The sequence below is a fragment of the Lithobates pipiens genome, unplaced genomic scaffold (genome assembly GCF_037356315.1).
Source record: "Lithobates pipiens isolate NorthernLeopardFrog02 unplaced genomic scaffold, aLitPip1_a1.2 Scaffold_22, whole genome shotgun sequence".
Taxonomy (NCBI): domain Eukaryota; kingdom Metazoa; phylum Chordata; class Amphibia; order Anura; family Ranidae; genus Lithobates; species Lithobates pipiens.
In genome coordinates, this window is record NW_027507784.1 from 270748645 (window position 1) to 270768391 (window position 19747).

The following is a 19747-nucleotide window of genomic DNA, read 5'->3' on the forward strand; positions in this document are numbered from 1 at the left end:
TTGTTCTCCTGACTATCCTGTGCTTAACCCTGAACTGCTACTTCCACTCTGTCCACCCGAGCCAGCCCTCAAGCATGGGTTGTGAGACCCCGGGGGTCGTGAACTGAAGTCAGTGGCATCCAAACCATCCTGACCACTAGAGGCTCTGGTGAATGCCTGCTGGCTCTTAGACTCCGCACCCTGGGGAATCTTATGCTCTAATTTCCTGTTTGGCCCATGTCTGTGTTAAGGTGGAGCTGCTTTCCTGAACCACCCAGAGCTCAATTCGCAGAAACCAGCAGAAGGATCCACAACCTTAGCGGTGCGCTCCTAACCCCAGTGGTGTGCACCCGTCACCTGGCCTCAGGTGACCTGACACTATCATACTGGTCACAGCAGAAGGGTCCACAACCTTAGCAGTCTGCTCCTAACCCCAGCGGTGTGCATCCATTACCTGGTCTCAGGTGGTCTGACACTGTCATACTGGTCACTGGAAGTTCAACATGGCACCTTATATCAAGGAACTCCGAGGATCTGAAAAATTTTTTGTTGCTCTACATAAAGATGGCCTAGGCTATAAAAAGATTGCCAAGGCCCTGAAACTGAGCTGCAGAATGGTGGTCAAGACCATACAGCAGTTTAACAGGACAGGTTCCTTTCAGAACAGGCCTTGCCATAGTCGACCAAAGAAGTTGAGTGCACGTGCTCAGCATCATATCCAGAGGTTGTCTTTGGGAAATAGACGTATGAGTGCTGCCAGCATTGCTGCAGAGGTTGAAGGGGTGGGGGGGCCAGTCTTTCAGTGCCCAGACCATACACCACACACTGCATCAAATTGGTCTGCATGGCTGTTGTCCCAGAAGGAAACCTCTTCTAAAGATGGTGCACAAGAAAATCCACAAACAGTTTGCTGAAGACAAGCAGACTAAGGGCATGGATTACTGGAACCATGTCTTGTGGTCTCGATGAGACCAAGATAAACGTATTTGGTTCAGATAGTGTCAAGTGTGTGTAGTGGCAACCAGGTGAGGAGTACAAAGACAAGTGTGTCTTGCTACAGTCAAGCATGGTGGTGGGAGTGTCATGGTCTGGGGCTTCATGAGTGCTGCTGGCTCTGGGGAGCTACAGTTCATTGAAGGAACCATGAATGCCAACATGTACTGTGAAATAATGAAGTAGAGCATGATCCCCCTCCCTTCGGAGACTGGGCCCCAGGGCAGTATTCCAACAGGTTAACGACCCCAAACACACCTCAAAGATGACCACTGCCTTGCTAAAGAAGCTGGGGGTAAAGGTGATGGACTGGCCAAGCATGTCTCCAGACCTAAACCCTATTGAGCATCTGTGGGGCATCCTCAAACAGAAGGTGGAGGAGTGCAAGGTCTCTAACATCCACCAGCAATGTGATGTCATCATGGAGGAGTGGAAGAGGACTCTAGTGGAAACCTGTGAAGCTGTGATTAACTCCATGCCCAAGAGGGTTAAGGCAGTGCTGGAAATTGATGGTGACCACACAAAATATTGACACTGTGGGCCCAATTTGGACATTTTCACTTAGGGGTGTACTCACTTTTGTTGGCAGCGGTTTAGACATTAATGGCTGTGTGTTGAGTTATTTTGAGGGGACAGTAAATTTACACTGTTTTACAAGCTGTACACTCACTACTTTACATTGTAGCATAGTGTAATTTCTTCAGTGTTCTCACGTAAAAAGATATAATAAAACATTTACAAAAATGTGAGGGGTGTACTCACTTTTGTGAAATAATATATATATATATATATATATATATATATATATATATATATATATATATATATATATAGAACCTACAGCACTTGTATGGAAGCTAGAACAGAGGGAAGACAAGAGGCATGAATTTTTCTAAGTGCCTGACAGGGTTACCTTAACCACTTGAGCAAAAAAAGCTGTTGCACTAGCCCTTTAAATACACAATCTTTTAAGAGATTTGCGTATATTGTGCACTACAATGCAGTTATGCAAATCAGTGCAAAAGTGACAAGTGCAAAAAACATACAAATATAATTCATAAAAATAATTATAAATGTCTATAGCTTGTGAAAATTCAGTATCAGCAACAATGCAGCAAGTGAAACTCTCCTCCAAAAACATGAACCATAAGCCTCTTACCAGGCCATAAGACCCCCTAATTATAAGAGGTCAAAAGCACTTCCCCAGCTTAATGGAACAAGATTTATGTCAACAAGGCCCCTCCAGCATCCTCCTCCACACTATTCAGTCAAATTCTGCAGCATCTGTATTAAACAATGACAATACTGATAGAAAAGAATATCACATAGCATAATACTGTTAAAGCTCTTTAAAATTATTTGTGTAAAATAATATCCACAAATGAAGCAATAGACAGACTTAAACAAAGAGTGTGTGTGCATGTAAGATCACATGTTTTCTAACAAGTTTCATTAAAATTTACGTCATCAGGGGCTGCAAACACAAGACCTAGCACTGAGCTCATTATAAGTGTCTGTACAAAGACATTCGAAAACAAGCCACCCCCCCTGGCTCCATGAGAGTAAACTCACAGAGAGAAGAAGTGTTAATTGCCATAATTCATTCAAATAAATCATGTATATCATGTCCCTTTTTTAAATTTTTTTATTCAATCTTATTTTATTCAATAGAAAGGTTAAGATGGAAAATTTAAACATTACAAACAATGACAAGATACACCAACAATATGCATCGTGTGTTGCAGAACAAAAACATGGCCATGTTACAGATAAAAGGATTGAAAGCATGTATATAACGCCTACCAGGAAACATTTTGTGATAGCAATCCTTGTTTGGAAAAAAATTAAATAAAGTAAATAAATAAAGCATATAAGCTAAAGTACCCTTCGTCCTCAGTTCAGCTAAGGGGATCAAGGCTGCCCCTTGCGCAGAGCATCAGACGAAATTATATAAAGATCTGAAAAATATTACATAGGGTTCTTACATCGAGTCAGTAACAATAGATAGGTCGAAGCCATGGTACATTGGCTTGATGGATTCCTAGGGGTGTATTGAAATATAGAGAAAGGAAAAAGGATCAGGGGGATATAAGAGGGGGCATAGAGATAGGGGACAAGGATCACTCTATCATGGTCACAGGGCGACGTCATCCAGGCCACGTTCAGCCCAGGAGATAAACTCAGAGGAGATTATCGGAACACGGACCATGAGGTCCAGGTGAGAGTAAACTGTTTGTTTTTACCACATTCCTCTGCCAGCAGACGTTCCAGGTCCCTTATGCAGTCCACTTCCGTAGCCCAATCCCCCAGGGAAGGCATGACTGTCGATCTCCAATGACGGGGAATCACTACCCTGGCCGCCGCCAGGAAGTGTTGTGAGATATCTTTTTTGATGGATTTGAATGTACCAGGGAGTATAGATAAGAGAGCCACCTCAGGTGAGGGGGGTATAGAGGTCGACATCAGCTTGCAGTAAAGTTTGAATATCTGTCGCCAATACCCTTACACAGGAGGGCATTCCCACCATATGTGGAGCATGGTTCCCCGGGAGCTAAGACACCGCCAGCAGGTTTCTGGTACTTCCGGGTTGAAATGGTTTATAGTCGATAGGCATCTGTACCATCTCGTTACCAGTTTTAATCCCTTTTCCTGGGTCTTAGTTGCGAGGGATAGTTTGTGAGTCAGGATAAAACATTTTTGCCAGTCAATAGAAGAGATAGGGTGATGTAGTTCTGTCTCCCAGGCCACTGTAAACGGAGGGAGGTCAGGGGAGGAGATATTGAGCAAGAGGGAGTAAAGTTGAGCTACCACATGTGTTGGAGGTTCTGCCTGCAAGATCAGTTCCTCAAATCCTGTCGGTTCAGCAAGGATGTCTGAAATGGATGTGAAAGTCCGGATGTAGGAGGTGGTCTGTTGTCTCTGAAGCCACTGCATGGGATGTCGGGAGGTCAGACTGGTAGGGGTAGCTGTCCTTAAAGTGGGGTCTGCCCAAAGGACTTGGGCAAGTGTCCTATGGTCTTTTTTTTGCCATGGTCCGAATTTTGATACACACATAGCTGGAGGAAAGGCCGGGGTCCCAAAGAAGGGAGTCATAGGCCCCGTGTGTTTCGATAAGCCCCTTCTGGTCAGCATACGATCCCAAATCTGGATTGTGTGACGAGTAAGGTCGTTGAGGGGGCCCGACCCCCCCTTGGACCGTGGGCAAGGTCCATGGGAGAGCAGAGAGTTCTATTGGGTTCATATAACTTTCCAACTGAACCCAAAGCTTGGTGGAAGAGTGGTGGAACAAATCTAGTATGTGAGTGAGCACTGCCGCTTTATGGTATAGGGAGACACCCGGGGCTCCGAGCCCGTGGACGAGATAATGTTTCATACCATATTCTGGGGCGGGCAGCATTCCAAATAAATTTGGAGAACAGCTGGCGTAATTTCTTAAAGTACAAATTAGGTATGTGTATAGGAATGGTTTGAAACAAATACAGGAAACGAGGAAGAACATCCATTTTCAGGGCATGCACTCTACCTAGCCATGAGAGACGTTTTGACGTATAAGTAGATAAATCTGCCTGGGCCCTAAGGAGTAGGGGGGCAAAGTTCTGGGCAAAGAGCTGGGACGCATCCGCCGGTATTTGGATTCCGAGATACCCAATAGAAGTGGAACCAGTTTTGAAGGAGAAAGTAGTCTAGAGTCTTTGTATGTCTGACTTAGGCATGGATATGTTAAGGATTTCTGATTTATTATAATTTACTTTGAAGTTGCTAACTGCTCTGAATTTCTGGAACTCCTGCAATATCACCTGCGAATAGGGCGAGTTTAGTATGGGTGGGCCCGACTGTTATGCCTTGGATAGAAGGACTGTTACATAGAGCAATAGCCAAATGTTCCATAGTGAGAACATAGAGGAGGGGGGACAATGGGCACCCCCGACGTGTCCCGTTAGAGATAGAAAAGGCTGGAGATAATGAACCATTCAGTCTAATCCTATCAGATGGAGAGGAGTAAAAGGACATTATTCTCGCTATCATATTAGTTCCCAAGCCTATTTATTGCAGGGATAATCGGAGGAACTGCCAGTCTACCCAGTCGAATGCCTTCTCCGCATCAACTGTTAAGAGGCATAGTGGAATACTATGGGACCGGGCATAATTAGTTAGAAGAAGGGTCTTTAGAGTATTGTCCCTAGCCTCCTGGCCGCTTACAAAGCCGACCTGGTCTAAGTGTATTATCCTAGGCAACAATGGTTGTAATCTATTGGCTAGGATTTTAGCAAAGGCTTTCAAATCGAAACCAACCAAGGATATCAGCCTATAGTTTGTACAGAGAGTAGCGTCTTTGTCTGGTTTTGGGATGAGGCAGATGTGGGCCTCGAGTGTTTGTGGAGGGAACTTAGAGCCCTCTGTCAAGGAGTTGAAAATCTTAGTTAGAAAGGGTGTGAGAAGGGTGGTGAAAAGTTTATAAAACTTAGGAGTGAAGCCGTCGGGGCCTGAGCTCTTTCCACTTGGCATCCCAGCAATGGCTTTGGCAACTTCGTCCTCTGTGATAGGGGTTTCCAGGTCAGCAATGGTGTCACCATCTAATGTAGGGAGCGCGGTTTCTGAGACATAGGATAGTTGGTCTTCCATCTCGGTAGAAGGGGAACCTATTTGTCGAGTCAGAGGGATATTGTACAGGGATTGATAGAAGTCCCTGAATTCCTCAGCCATCTTAGAGGGTGAGGAGACCAATTCCCCCCGTGCCCCCCGAATATGGGGCACAAAAGTGGAAGATGCTTTTGGATGCAGGGATCGAGTCAATGACCTATCACATTTATCCTTGTAGTGAGGGAAAGCAAGCTTATCTGAATATGTGTGCGTGGAGGTCTCATATAGTTCTCTGAGTTGTGATCGCGCCTTAGAAACGTCAGCTAGCGTTGTCACTGTCGGGGATCGTTTATGTTCAGTTTCTAGGTTCCTAAGTATTTGAATTGCAGCCATTATGGCGGCTGAACGTTCCCTTTTTAGACGTGTACCCATTTGGATGAAGGTTCCATGTAGGACTGCTTTTAGTGACTCCCACTGAAAGGGCAACAATGTCGTATCGGAGGCGTGGTCAACTAAATAGTTAGATATGGTATCCGTAACCCTCATCACGCACTCCGAGTTTGTAAGCAATGAATCGTTCAATCGCCACGTCCACTCCCTAATCAGAGTGGAGGGGATTGAGAACGTCATGTGTATGGGAGAGTGGTCAGACCATACCATAGGGTCTATGGTGCATTCAGGAGACCAATCTAGACAGCTGTGGTCACTCATCAGGTAGTCTATGCGACTATAAGTGTGATGTACATGAGAGAAGTGGGTATAGTTATGGGATGTGGGGTATAACACTCTCCACACGTCAACAAGACGCAGATCGTAGAATACACGTTTCAGTGCCCTCAGTTTGGGGAACGAGAGACATGATCGCGAGGTGGAGGAATCCAAAAGAGGTTCTAGAGGTGTGTTAAAATCCCCTCCCAAGACGAGCTTACCCTCCAGGAATCCTGACAGAATCTTCAAGTACTGCAACGCAGACGACACTGGATTAACATTTGGAAGGTAAATATTAGCTACCGTAAATTTGGTGCCCCATAACATGAATTTTACGAAAACACACAGTCCCTGAGTAGGGATGAGCTTCGTGTTCGAGACGAACGTACGTTCGACTCGAACATTGGCTGTTCGTCCGTTTGGCGAAATCCGAACTCTTGGTCCGTTCGCGTCAAAATTTGTGTGGCGCTCACGGCCCACAATGCACTGCGATGGCACAGTGCATTGCTGGCTCATGATTGGCCAAGCATGCACTGTGACCCCGCATGCTTGGCCAATCGCAGCGCCAGCAGCGAGGAGAGCCATGATTGGCCACAGGCAGTACACACCGATCGTTTTTGGCTGATTTCCTATCTTGCTCTTGTGTAGTGGTTATTGTCTGTGCCCTGACCGCAGTATACACCACTATATTCACCTCACCTATATAGCTAGTGATCTATCTTTAATAATAGAGCTTGCAGTCAGTAGTGTTAGGAGATAGTGCGTGCTGTCTGCGTGCTCTGTACCCAGTACATACCGCTATAATCCACCTACATAGCTGTTCTCTATTTGAGCCCAATTGCCATCTGCAGGAGTTATTGGAAGTTGTGTGTGCCTCCAGCACAGCACAGTATACATCTGTATATACCCCTTTATCTCTGCTGTTTTCTGGTTATTGTCTGCGTGCCCTGACCGCAGTATACACCGCAATATTCACCTCAGCCTAAGGCCCAATTTTTCTGCCCCTGTTTAACAGGGGCGTTTAAGTACAATTTTTGATGCAATGCTTTGCAGCAGGGCTAATTCCAGCAAAAAAACTAGAGTATATGGAAGAGGTTGCAGTGTGGTGGCACCAGCAGCAGTGCCTAAGGCCAAATTTTTCTGCCCCTGTTTAACAGGGACATGTAATTACAATTCTTGATATAATATTTCACAGGAGGGCCCCTTCCTGTGCCCACCCAGAGTAACGGTGAGGACTTATAGTGTTGTGGCACCAGCACCACAACCACCAAAGGTCAATTTTTCTACCACTGTTCAACAATGGCATGTAATTACAATTCTTGATATAATCGTTCACAGCAGGGCGCTCCAGCGCCCACCAAGAGTCACTTTGAGGGCTTACAATGTTGTGGCAAAACCAACACCTTGTTCCGCCATTTCTGCAGAGCATATAGGGCAGGCCCCTACTTTCAAACATCCAACTTACAAACATCTCCTACTTGCAAACGCAAGGAGACAGCAGCAAGTGAGATGAAAAAAGATGGACGACAAAACAAATTATACAGGGGTGATAACCCTTCCCTATGTTTTCCAAAAAGCTTAAAAATAGTTTTTTTGACTGGAGCTACACTTTAAAAATGTACCAGTTGAAAATTACAAACAGATTCAACTTAACACAACAAACCTACACAGTCCCTGTCTTGTTTGCACCGCCTGTATACTGCTGTTCTGAGTATATAGGGCCTGGGGGCCACACGCATTTCCTTTTTTTAATATGGGTACGGGGTTCCCCTTAATATGCGTACAAGACCCAAATAGGCTGGTAATGGGCAGGGAGGGCTACCCATGCCATTTTTCTCAATGATTTTCAACCATATTGCAGAAACCAGATATAACATTAAAACCGCAAGCAGTTTTAAATGGTGTTATTTCCGTTTAATGTAATTTTGTGCAGGGACTGTTCTAAACACGGGAAACACGTGGCACTTCACAGGCATACTACAGACACCCCCCAGGCACCATATTTAAAGGAATATTTCACTTTTTTTTTTCACTTTCATTGTCAGTAAAATCAGTGCTCCCGCCAAAACGGCCATTTTTAAAAACATTTTAGGCATTGACCCATGTCCCCTGGGGCAGGAGGCAGGTCCCCAAACCCTTTTTAGGACAGTATCTTGCATATTAGCCGTTAAAATTAGCACTTTCTATTTCGAACGTTCGAGTCCCATAGACTTCTAACGTTCGTAACGAACGTGGGGTCCGTTCGAAAGTTCTGGTACGAACCGAACCGGGGGGTGTTCGGCTCATCCCTATCCCTGAGGGTCAGACAGATGATCAAGCACTTCTATAGGGAGCATCTTATGAAAGGCAATAGATTAAGGATGAGCCGAACACCCCCCTGTTCGGTTCGCACCAGAACCTGCGAACAGACCTAAACTTCATGTGAACTTTAGAACCCTATTAAAGTCTATGGGACTCGAACGTTTACAATCTAAAGTGCTAATTTTAAAGACTAATATGCAAGTTATTGTCCTAAAAAGTGTTTGGGGACCTGGGTCCTGCCCCAGGGGACATGGATCAATGCAAAAAAAGTTTTAAAAACTGACGTTTTTTCAGGAGCAGGGATTTTAATAATGATTAAAGTGAAACAATAAAAGTGTAATATTCCTTTAAATTTCGTACCTGGGGGGTGTCTATAGTATGCCTGTGAAGGGGCGCATGTTTTCCGTGCTTAGAACTGTCCCTGCACAAAGTGTCATTTCACAAGGAAAAAAAGTCTTTTAAAATCACTTTCCATTGTCGGCTCCCGTAATAAAGAGAACACTCAATGAGTGTTCTCTGTTTTAGCCGATAATTCATTCATTGATAAAAAAAAAGCGTGGGGTTCCCCTAAATTCAATTACCAGGCCCTTCAGGTCTGGTATAGATATTAAGGGGAACCCCGTGTCAAATTTTTAAAAAAAATTTACGTGGGGGTCCCCCTAAATATCCATACCAGACCCTTCATGTTTGGTATGGATATTAAGGGGAATCCCGCATCAAATAAAAAAAAATAATTGACGTTGGAGTCCCCTTAAAAATCCATACCAGACCCTTTATCCGAGCACGCAACCTGGAAGGTCGCAGGAAAAGAGGGGGGGGCGAGAGAGCTTCCCCCCTCCTGAACCGTACCAGGCCACATGCCCTCAACATTGGGAGGATGCTTTGGGGGTCTGTGACCCCTCAAAGCACCATGTCCGCATGTTGATGTGGACAAGGGCCTCATCCCCACTCCCCAGCTGGGGTCCAGCTATGGCTGATCTGATCCAGCGACAGGTGATTTTCAGTCCAGCACTGTCCATACATGCATCCGTCTTCTGTCTCCACTGCGGAGACACTGCGGGGATCCCAGCGCTGACGTTTCTTATATTAGGAGGGCGGGCCACCCGTCACCTGACCCCGCCCCTTCTGACGCTGGTGGTAAAGGAAGCCATGGGGTTCCCCAGTGACGTATGGGTGGCCTCGCCCTCCTAATATAAGAAACGTCAGCGCTGGGATCTCCGCAGTGTCTCCGCAGTGGAGACAGCAGACGGATGCATGTATGGACAGCGCTGGACTGAAAATCACCCGTCGCTGGATCAGATCAGCCATCGCTGGACCCTGGAGAGATGATCATCCATCGCTGGATAGCAAGAGTGGATTACCACCGCTGGAATCTTTTTTTTTTTTTTTGCTTTTAATAAAGGAATTTTTCAAAAGTGTGTTTGTCTTATTTAACCATTTTTACACTTTCTTTGTGAAATGGTAGGGGTACTTTTGTAGCCCCTTACCATTTCAAACAGGGGGGGCTGGGGGTCCACTTGTTAAAGGGGGCTTCCAGATTCTGATAAGCCCCCCCGCCCGCAGACCGCCACAACCACCTGCCAAGGGTTGTAGGGATGAGGCCCTTGTCCACATCAACATGGGGACATGGTGCTTTGAGGAGTCACAGACCCCCAAAGCATCCTCCCAATGTTGAGGTCATGTGGCCTGGTACGGTTCAGGAGGGGGGAAGCTCTCTCGTCCCCCCCTCTTTTCCTGAGGCCTGCCAGGTTGCGTGCTCGGATAAAGGGTCTGGTATGGATTTTTAGGGGGACCCCCACGTCAATTTTTTTTAATTTGATGCGGGGTTCCCCTTAATATCCATACCAGACCTGAAGGGCCTGGTAATTGAATTTAGGGGAACCCCCCACACTTTTTATTTTTTTATTTTTTATCAATGAATGAATTGTCGGCTAATACAGAGAACACTCATTGAGTGTTCTCTGTATTACGGGAGCCGACAATGGAAAGTGATTTTAAAAGACTTTTTTTCCTTGCGAAATGACACTTTGTGCAGGGACAGTTCTAAGCATGGGAAACATGCGCCCCTTTACAGGCATACTATAGACACCCCCAGGTACAGAATTTAAAGGAATATTATACTTTTATTGTTTCACTTTAATCATTATTAAAATCACTGCTCCTGAAAAAACTGCAGTTTTTAAAACTTTTTTTTGCATTGATCTATGTCCCCTGGGGCAGGACCCAGGTCCCCAAACACTTTTTAGGACAGTAACTTGCATATTAGCCTTTAAAATTAGAACTTTAGATTTCTCCCATAGACTTGTACAGGGTGTTCTGGCTTTTCGAATTTGCCATGAACAGCCCGAATTGTTCACTGTTCACTGAACAGGCGAACAGGCAATGTTCGAGTCGAACAGGAGTTTGACTCGAACTTGAAGCTCATCCCTACAATAGATACTCCCTTGGTTTTTCTGGGTTGGGTTAGTACTATGGAACCATCTGTTTAAGTATCTGCTGGAACAGGAAGGAGTGGAGGCAGAGTGAAAATGTGTCTCTTGTAGAAGAAGCACATTAACTAGGCGTTTGAGCATCTGATTTGATCTGATCTGAGGATTTGTCCTCTTTTAGTGGCAGTGTTGAGGCCATTTGCGTTGTATGAACAAAATTGTAGCCCGGGTCAGAGAGAGCACCTGGGGTAAGGCGGCTCAAGAAGAATACTAAAGTGTCCGTGAAAGCGTAACACTTCGTGAAATATCACGTAGTAGGCACGAATTGTGCCGATCCTATTTAGGGGGAGAGAACGAGGTTAGAATAGCTGAGTTGTGATCCCGATAACTTAGAAGGCACATATAACATAAGTGTAACATACCCAATGACCATTGTGTCTAATGCTCAACTTCTTAGTCACTAAAGGGTAGCATGTATAGCTAATACCATGGTACCCTTGGGCTTCATAAACATTATAGGAGTATACAAAAAAAAAAAGAATAAAGTCAGTGAAGAACAAGGTATGAACTGGCTGGGGACAAAATAAAGGTTCAAGTATTCCCATGTGGTCATGTGGAGGTTGGACACACCAATTACCACATTCATAACAGCTTTATCCAAGATTGTTGTCCTAGCCTAGCTCAGATAACAGTGTAAACGTACATTAGTTGCCCTTGACAAGGTCTACTGGTCTCGAGCTACAGGTATATTTAGGGCTGGTTCTGAGGAGAGACTTGGAAGCCCCAGGAAAAAACAGGGGACTGTATTCGAGACACGTCAAGTCAATCTGCAGGTCCAGTGTTTTAAGGAGGCACAGTGAACACGTCCACTGCAAATTAATAAGCAACATCAGTTGTAATGTTCGCCCTTCCAGAGCCCCAGCTAGCACAACTGTACCAGCGGAGGGCAATGGAAGAATCCACGAGCCAAGCAAGACAGCTAAACCACCCATAGCATTCAAATTACACAATTATCAGGAGTCAATGGGAGGGGAACATAAGTAAAAAAGGGGGGGGGGGAAACAGAACAGAACGAACATTGTTAAGGCAAACCTGGCCTGTGTCAAGGACAAGACCCGTAACCTCCTTGTGGAGAGAAAGAGCTCAGATTAGTCTTCTGGTGATGTGGCTCTCTGTATTCTGGGACCCGGGGGAACCAATCCGGATCATGAGTTTCCCCGACATTGCAGGGGAGAGCCTGGTAGCCGCTGATGTTCATCTGGAGGATCCAGCCAGTTTGGGACGGCGATAGGGTCCTGGTCCAGGAAGAGAAAGAAGGCAGGAAGCTGGTCTGGATCTGATAGGACAAATATGCAGTTATCATCCCGGGTCATCTTGATGCTGAAGGGGTGGCCCCACGTGTACGTTGCACCTACTTGGCGAATCAATTCCAGCAGTGGGCGGACCACTCGCCGCATGTACAGCGCGTTGCGGGAAAGATCTGGGTATAGGTGTATGGAGGATCCATGAAAGTCCAGTGAACTCAGACGCCAGGCCTTGCGCAAGATCTCTTCCTTCAGGGTATAGTAGTGTACCCGGCAAAGGACGTCACTAGGGTGATCCCTGCTGTCGCCCCCCACACCCCCAACTCTGTGCACTCTATCCAATTCGATAGGGGATGTAACTTCCCTGTTCAGGACCTGATTGAGGATAGAAATGATAGTGGGTTTGAGGTCAGTACCCGAGGTTGCCTCTGGAACACCCTGCAGCCGGATGTGATACCTGCGGCTCCGGTTTTCACTATCTTCTATTCGGAGCTGGTGTTGCCGTAACCGGGAGAGATGAGCCGTAGATGCAATTTCAAGTGCCGTTATACGGGCCGTATGATCTTCTTGGGTGGTGGCCATTGTAGAAATTGTGGTCTCCGATGCCGAAACCCGTTGTTTGAGTGCATTCAGTTCAATTTGGAGAGAAGTTTCCATTTTGGAGGCCCAGGAATCAAAGTCAGCCCTGAAGGCAGAAAGTAGGGCAGTAGATGTGGACCCTGGAGCCCCACTCAAGGCTGAGGAAGGCATCTCTTCTGGAACAACGGCTACATTTGTGGTAGGGGACAATGTAAATCCGGCTAGGGGAACTGGAGGGTCTATCGGGGGAGCCGGCTGTGCGACCCGAGTTGTTCCCGGAGGTAGGGCAAGCCGCTGTCGTCGAGGGAGGAGGCTTCAGTTTGCCTGGGGTTCGGCTTGTCGAAAGTTTGTCTTTCCCTGTACGGGAGTCCTGTGAGGTTGTACGGAGTAGATAACGTTGGATAGAGCCTTGTTTTAGTTCAGCAAAGTCAGCAGGGTTAGAGCTGGAAGCTGCCATCAGCAGGTCGGGTATGATTAATTGGGAACACAGCCTGCAGTTGTCGGGATAGCACAGAGCTCAGCGGTACATGTCGTCAGCCGTCCACCAACAGCCAAATGCACCCATAAGTGAAGTGGTAAAGCAGCTAATGCTGCCCGTGTTGGTGGTGGAAGTGGGCTCTTATTGCAGTGTTAGTGTCCGGGTGGAGCAAGACGGCCATATGATTGGAACTGGGAGAAGCCCTCCTTCCAGGCGTCTGTAAGAGCAGGGGTGTCACGTACCTTCTAGTAGCGAGCCCGGATTGCGGAAAGAGGCCTCCCTTACAACTCCCACAACCGGTTTCCTGGCAATGTAACAGGGAACACAGGAGTAAGGAGGGGTACAGGTGCCTGGCAGGATCAACAGATGAGAAGGATGGGTAGGTGAAGTTCAGTGGAGCAGGTAATCACAGCGAATGGATCAGCAGGTAATTTATAGCAGATAACACGGTTCAATGGAACAGGTAACTTGCAGCAGATGAAAAGCAGTGCAGGGAAGTAGGTAACTTGTAGCAGATGAACAGTGCAATATACACAGGTACTTGCAGCAGATGACACAGTTCAATATAAGCAGGTACTTGCAGCAGGTGAACAGTTCAATAAGACAAGTAACTTGTAGCAGACGAAAAGTGCAATATAAACAGGTACTTGCAGCAGGTGAACAGTTCAATACAAGCAGGTTACTTGCAGCAGATGACACAGTTCAATATAAGCAGGTACTTGCAGTAGGTGAACAGTTCAATACAAGCAGGTTACTTGCAGCAGATGACACAGTTCAATGTAAGCAGGTTCACCTTTAGCAGACGGATGGTCAAAGCAAGCCGGGTCAGATATCAGACTGGAAGCGAAGTACAAGGGAACAGGCAGAAGAATCGTTAAAAACAAGCCGGGGTCGGGTGCAGGCAGATAGCAGATGGGTCACAGGCAGGCCGGGTCAAACAGGAACGAATGCTACGGATCAGGTCTCACAGGTATAACGCTGTAGAGCAGACAGCAGAGACCATTAGCAAGAGGCTAGTTTAAATAGGCCGTTTGGCGCCAACACGGACGCATGCACGCGACCGCGTGCGTGCCCGCGCACCCGCGTACGAATGCATGCGCGTACGTACGATCGTGTGCACCCGCGACGATCTTAAACCAGAAGACCTGGAGGTCAGTCTCTTCATGCGATTTTCATTAAAAGGGGAGTGTCGGAGTATGTGTTGTGGCTGAGGAGGGGGCGGACTGTGGCTAGGTATGAATGGCAGCACTGGGTGGAGCAAGATGGCCACTATAACTTTAATAAACCAGTAGCCAGGTGGAGCAAGATGGCCACTGCCAGGCCAGGAGCCATTCTACCTCTTTCCAGGCACTTTGGGGACTGAGGTGTTATTGTGCTCACACTACAGATAGCGGTGTGGCAGCCTGGGCATTTCCATCAGCCGAGGGAGGGGTGTGCTGTGGCTATGGGCAAGCGGCAGCCCCGTGCCCGGGTGTAGCAAGATGGCCGCTATACCACACAGCAACAAGCGTTTGGGTGGAGCAATATAGCCGCTGCTCCTAGGCCTGGATCCGTTTCCCCGTCCCTCCAAGCACTGTAGGGACCGAGGGTTTGCCATACACACTCTACAGGCTATGGTGTGGCAGTCTGGGCAGCTCCAGTGGTCAAGAGAGGGGTGCGCTGTGGCCAGGGGTGAGTGCCAGCCCTGAGCCCGGGTGGAGCAAGATGGCCACCGTACCTTGTGCTGTAGCCACGGCCCGCCTGCCAAGAAGCTCCAGGGATCGTGTGGAGTTCGAGGAGGATGAGGTGTGTATGGTAGGGGCTTCACAGTAGGCCCCTTTTTTTTGTTTTTTTAAATCCTCTCAGTACCTTATTCCTGTTGTGTGGTTATATGATCTTTCCCTATTTCTTGGCATCTGCAGGGAAAGATTCTTGGGAGCGACTTCTATTTCTCTGCTGATTTATGCTCTCTAAAGTGTGAGTTTGAGTCTGGCGAGCCCTGATTGGTACTGCCAGTCACATGACTAAAACATTTAAAAAAAAAAAATTCAAAAATGCATTAACATGGTATAAGCGGAATCAAAGATGATTGACATTAGCTTTCATTTTGTTCACACGGTATCTGCATCCAAGGCTCTTTTTTACTTTATGGGTATTAGCAATTACATGTGATATATTTGATACTGATTTATATTAAAACTAAGCATTTTTGTGAGTTTGTTAGGGAATATAATCAATCAGCATACTATATCCTGCCCCCATAGAGTTTAGCAATAGGAGGACATGAAAGAGGAGGGAGGGGATCATCATTTACCACTGTGTATATGCCTAAATGTGTGACTGTATAGTCACATGGGCTGTACAGATAAGAAAAAGGAGGAAATTGAGCATGCTTAGTAGAGGACACAAATAAGTCTGCACACTCTCGACTGCAGTGGGGAAACAGAGAAGATGGGAGGGACAGCTAAAGGTATTCTTCATCCTACACAGCAGCGAATGCTTTAGTGGCTTTGTGAGTATGCACACTCTGTTAGATAGCATGTAATGAGAGTTTTTCACAGTCTGGAATTAATGACATATTAAATAATTATAAAAGAACAAGAAAAAAGGCAAAAGGGTAATTAGTACCTATGTATATCATAGCAGAATTCAATCTAGTGACCAAATAAGACTTAGTTCAGAATATTCAAAAGCCATATAATGAACAATAATAATAGGAACTGGGGATATTTTTATACGCAAAACATTTAAAAAAAAATAATACATAAAAATATGTAATAAAAAAAAAAGAATACCACAATTAAGACAATTTAAATTTGCCATAAAGCAAACCTTAGCTTATGTAAATGTTATATTAGACAAAAATATCAAAATGCTTATGGGGAATGGATTACTCCTTTACAAAGAGATCATTTACTTAGCTATTATTAAAGAAACAATTGATGTCTTTTTCTATATTCAATCTAAATGGGCTATAGTTCCTCATATTACATATCCACTTAGTTTCCATCTTTGAAATCTCCCTCCTGTTGTTGTGATCTCTCCAGTGAGGAGTGAATTTGTCAAACCCCAGTACTGTGATATTTGTAGAATCCTTATTATGTACTCAAGCATAAAGCCTAGAAAGGCTGTGACCTTTAAAGTCCTTCCCGATGTTCATGATCTGTTTGCTGTCCCTAGTTTGCAGTGCCTGCATGGTCCTGCCAATATATTACAGGTCACACATTCAGTTGCAACAAATAAACTACATTAAGCGTACAAAAGGTGGCAAAATCTTTGATGGTGTAAGTGCCCCCTGTACATCCAGAGCTGAAAGAAGAAGCTCTGGATATCTATAATAAAAAAGGAACAGAGGGCACACCAGCCTAGTGCATTATCCTTGCAACAATTTATTATTAAAAATGTATAAATTATACTCATAAACAAATGCAAAATATGGCCCACTAGATGCTCCACCCAGCATGAGCTGCTAAGTGCCATTTGTGGACTGAAGAGTCCAAAAGAGCTGATGCGTTTTGAGGGATGTCTCCTCTTCCTGAATTTGGAGTGCAGGTAGCGAATCTTTAAATAATGTGTATGATCCAATGTTGGATTGAATTCATATAATAATTCTGGTATTTCACTTCCTGATTGAGACAGCCACTTAGCCTCAGTTAAAATGAAACACATGAAAAGTTTGTAATCAAAAGAACAATGGCTTGGCTCAGGCCCACCTGCTGTGATATGTGTGATTACAGGCTTCAAAGGGAATAAGAGCTAGCTAGATGGCTCAGGGCTAACAGAGACACTGCCCATAGTGGACAATACAGCATGCCTTCTGAAGAATGGGCAGACAGGAGAAGGATTACCTATTGGCGATATCTATTGGATGGAAGGCAAATGGGGGTGGCTACGAGTGGGCGTGTATGTTTGAATTAAAGGATCACACACACAGGCAATGCTCTCGCTCTGTTCACTGCAAAGAGCCTCTCATGAGGTTGTGTTTCTGCTAACCTGATGATTCGGCCATCTTGAGGCCTACTCTGGGTGATGGCCCCCGGCCTAAACCTCTTGGTGTAGGCCCTCTCCTGGTCTGAGCCTAGCCGATGCAGCAAAGCCTCACGGAGGACCGTGTGATAAGTATCTTTCATATTCTTCTATTATATGTTCTGATTGTATGCTTTGTGATATTGTAATGTCTTTTTAATACTTTATGTTAGCTTTCCTAATTTCTTGGGAAATAAATAAGATAGTGTTTTACTAGCAGCAGTGTGTGTGTTTTCATAAGAAACTAGTAGGGTTTTATAAACTAGATAACTATGGGAAGAGACAAGTCAATAGTAATTTGTAGAGTACTTAATGTCCTTCATCCAATAAAGTCCCATGTGACCTTTGGTTCAGCCCCTCCCTTCAGTGGGCGGGCTGGTGTCAGATTTACACAAGCAATATAAATGAGTGGAAGAATACACACATGAATAAACACTTACAATAGACCCATGCGTCAGAGATAGTGTGATGTAGGAGAAGTATTAAGCTCTGAACTCTCAAGTATCATGCGCCGTGTGTCATAATCAAATATATGTTGAACAATATACATATGTATATATGTATCTACTCACTGTTACAGCTCAATTGACACAGCAGGGTGTATATGTCCAGATAAACTTGGTTGTCCAAATGGGGGGGGCATAATGGGTGGTTATCAGGTGGGACTGAGGATACCTGATGAGCGCTGACTGATGTGAGACGTGAACCTAAGAATCTACACACCCTACACCTTCCACGGGGAATAAAGCCCTGTAACCCTTCAAAAAGTGTTGTTTTTTTGTTTTGTTTCTCCATTAAATTTGGGGACACTTTATCCCTAAGGAACAAAGCTTTTTTTTTTAAATAAGACAGCAGGTCCATTTGGCAACGCTAGGCCCAGAAATCTATAATTTTTTAAGATATGTCAGTGCTTATTAATTAAGACTTGTTGTGTATGCTCCTCAAGTTAATGCTCTTCATAATGTTTTTCAAGAAAATACTATTTCAATACATTAGCCTGAGAGTGAAAGTTATCAAGGGATGTGCAATTGTGTCATGAACAAAGAAATTGCCCCCTAGGTATCTCTTTCAACCATATGGGTTTATGATAGCTCCCCACATGAATATATCAATTCCTATTGGTTAGTTTAAAATTATTTTTGTGTGAAAATTATCATTTCTAATCATGATAGTTAGATCCCAAAAAATGTATCTCTATATGGCTAAACTCATAAGACAGTTTAATGCCCAGATTGTTGCAAATAAGGTCAGCCATGAAGGCTTGTAATGAATCTTCATCCCCTCTCCAGAGGAAAAGGATGTCATCAATGTACCTCCTACAGAGTACAATCTCTGGACGAGGAAAACCCTAGATGAAAGCCTCCTCCCACCAGGAGATAAAGCCAAGTTTGTCCCTAGTTTGACTAACTTGTTTATGTTCCGATGGGTTGAGGATGTCACCTGGGGTTGTCACTACCTTGCTATTGTTAAAGCTATAGGAGCAGCCTTTACTCTTCTTTCCTCTCAAACACAAGTAAAATATCTAGTGAAATTATATTAAGAACACAGCCTATTAGCATTACAATTATAGATCCTTTAGCTTTTGAATTACAAGTTCCAGTTTGCTGAAGATGATTTTTTTAAACTGATGCAGTGGATTTTTTAACTTATTTTTTTTTTTTTCTTCACATATGATCTTTACCAGTGTACTCTTAAGATTGTGGTAAAATATGGCAGACAGAAAATGTCCTGGCTACAGTTAGCTCTGAAGATATAACACAAGTCTATAGTCATTTATAAAGAAATACGCATATCAACTCTTTATGCAAATGTGTACTGTCAGAACAATCCAGTTCAACACTTTTTTTCTTAGCGTGAATTTCTTGCTGATAGAAACACAAATCTAGGTCAAAATTTTTTCACTGAGCAACAAAATATGTTCCTGCTCTGACAAGGAAGCTAATCTATTTTGCTAGTTTTTGGAACACATAAGGGAGGTTTTAAGATGTGGCACCTGTGCATATTACACTTGTCGAAAAGGATTCCAAACCCATTGATTTCCTTTGCACAAACTTGTCACTAAAGATTTACAAAAATCTCTGAAAACCGTGATAGAGCAAGGTTTTCCCTTAGAACAGGCAAGATAACAAACATCAAATATGGATTCCCTTCTGTGTTTCTCTATTAAAATAAATCTTTATATGTTGTATAATTTATTCTACCATGAAATATGTAAATGTATATGTAGTGCTTTTCCCAGAGGAGCCATTGGATTGTTAGATCCTCCTGCTCTGCAACAGTAACAACCCACCCTTACCAGAAACCGAGTGACACCAACACACCTGGAACTTTTTTAATTGGCTTTATTAAATTAGGTAAAGCCTAGTAGGAAAAAAGAGTTAGAAAATAAA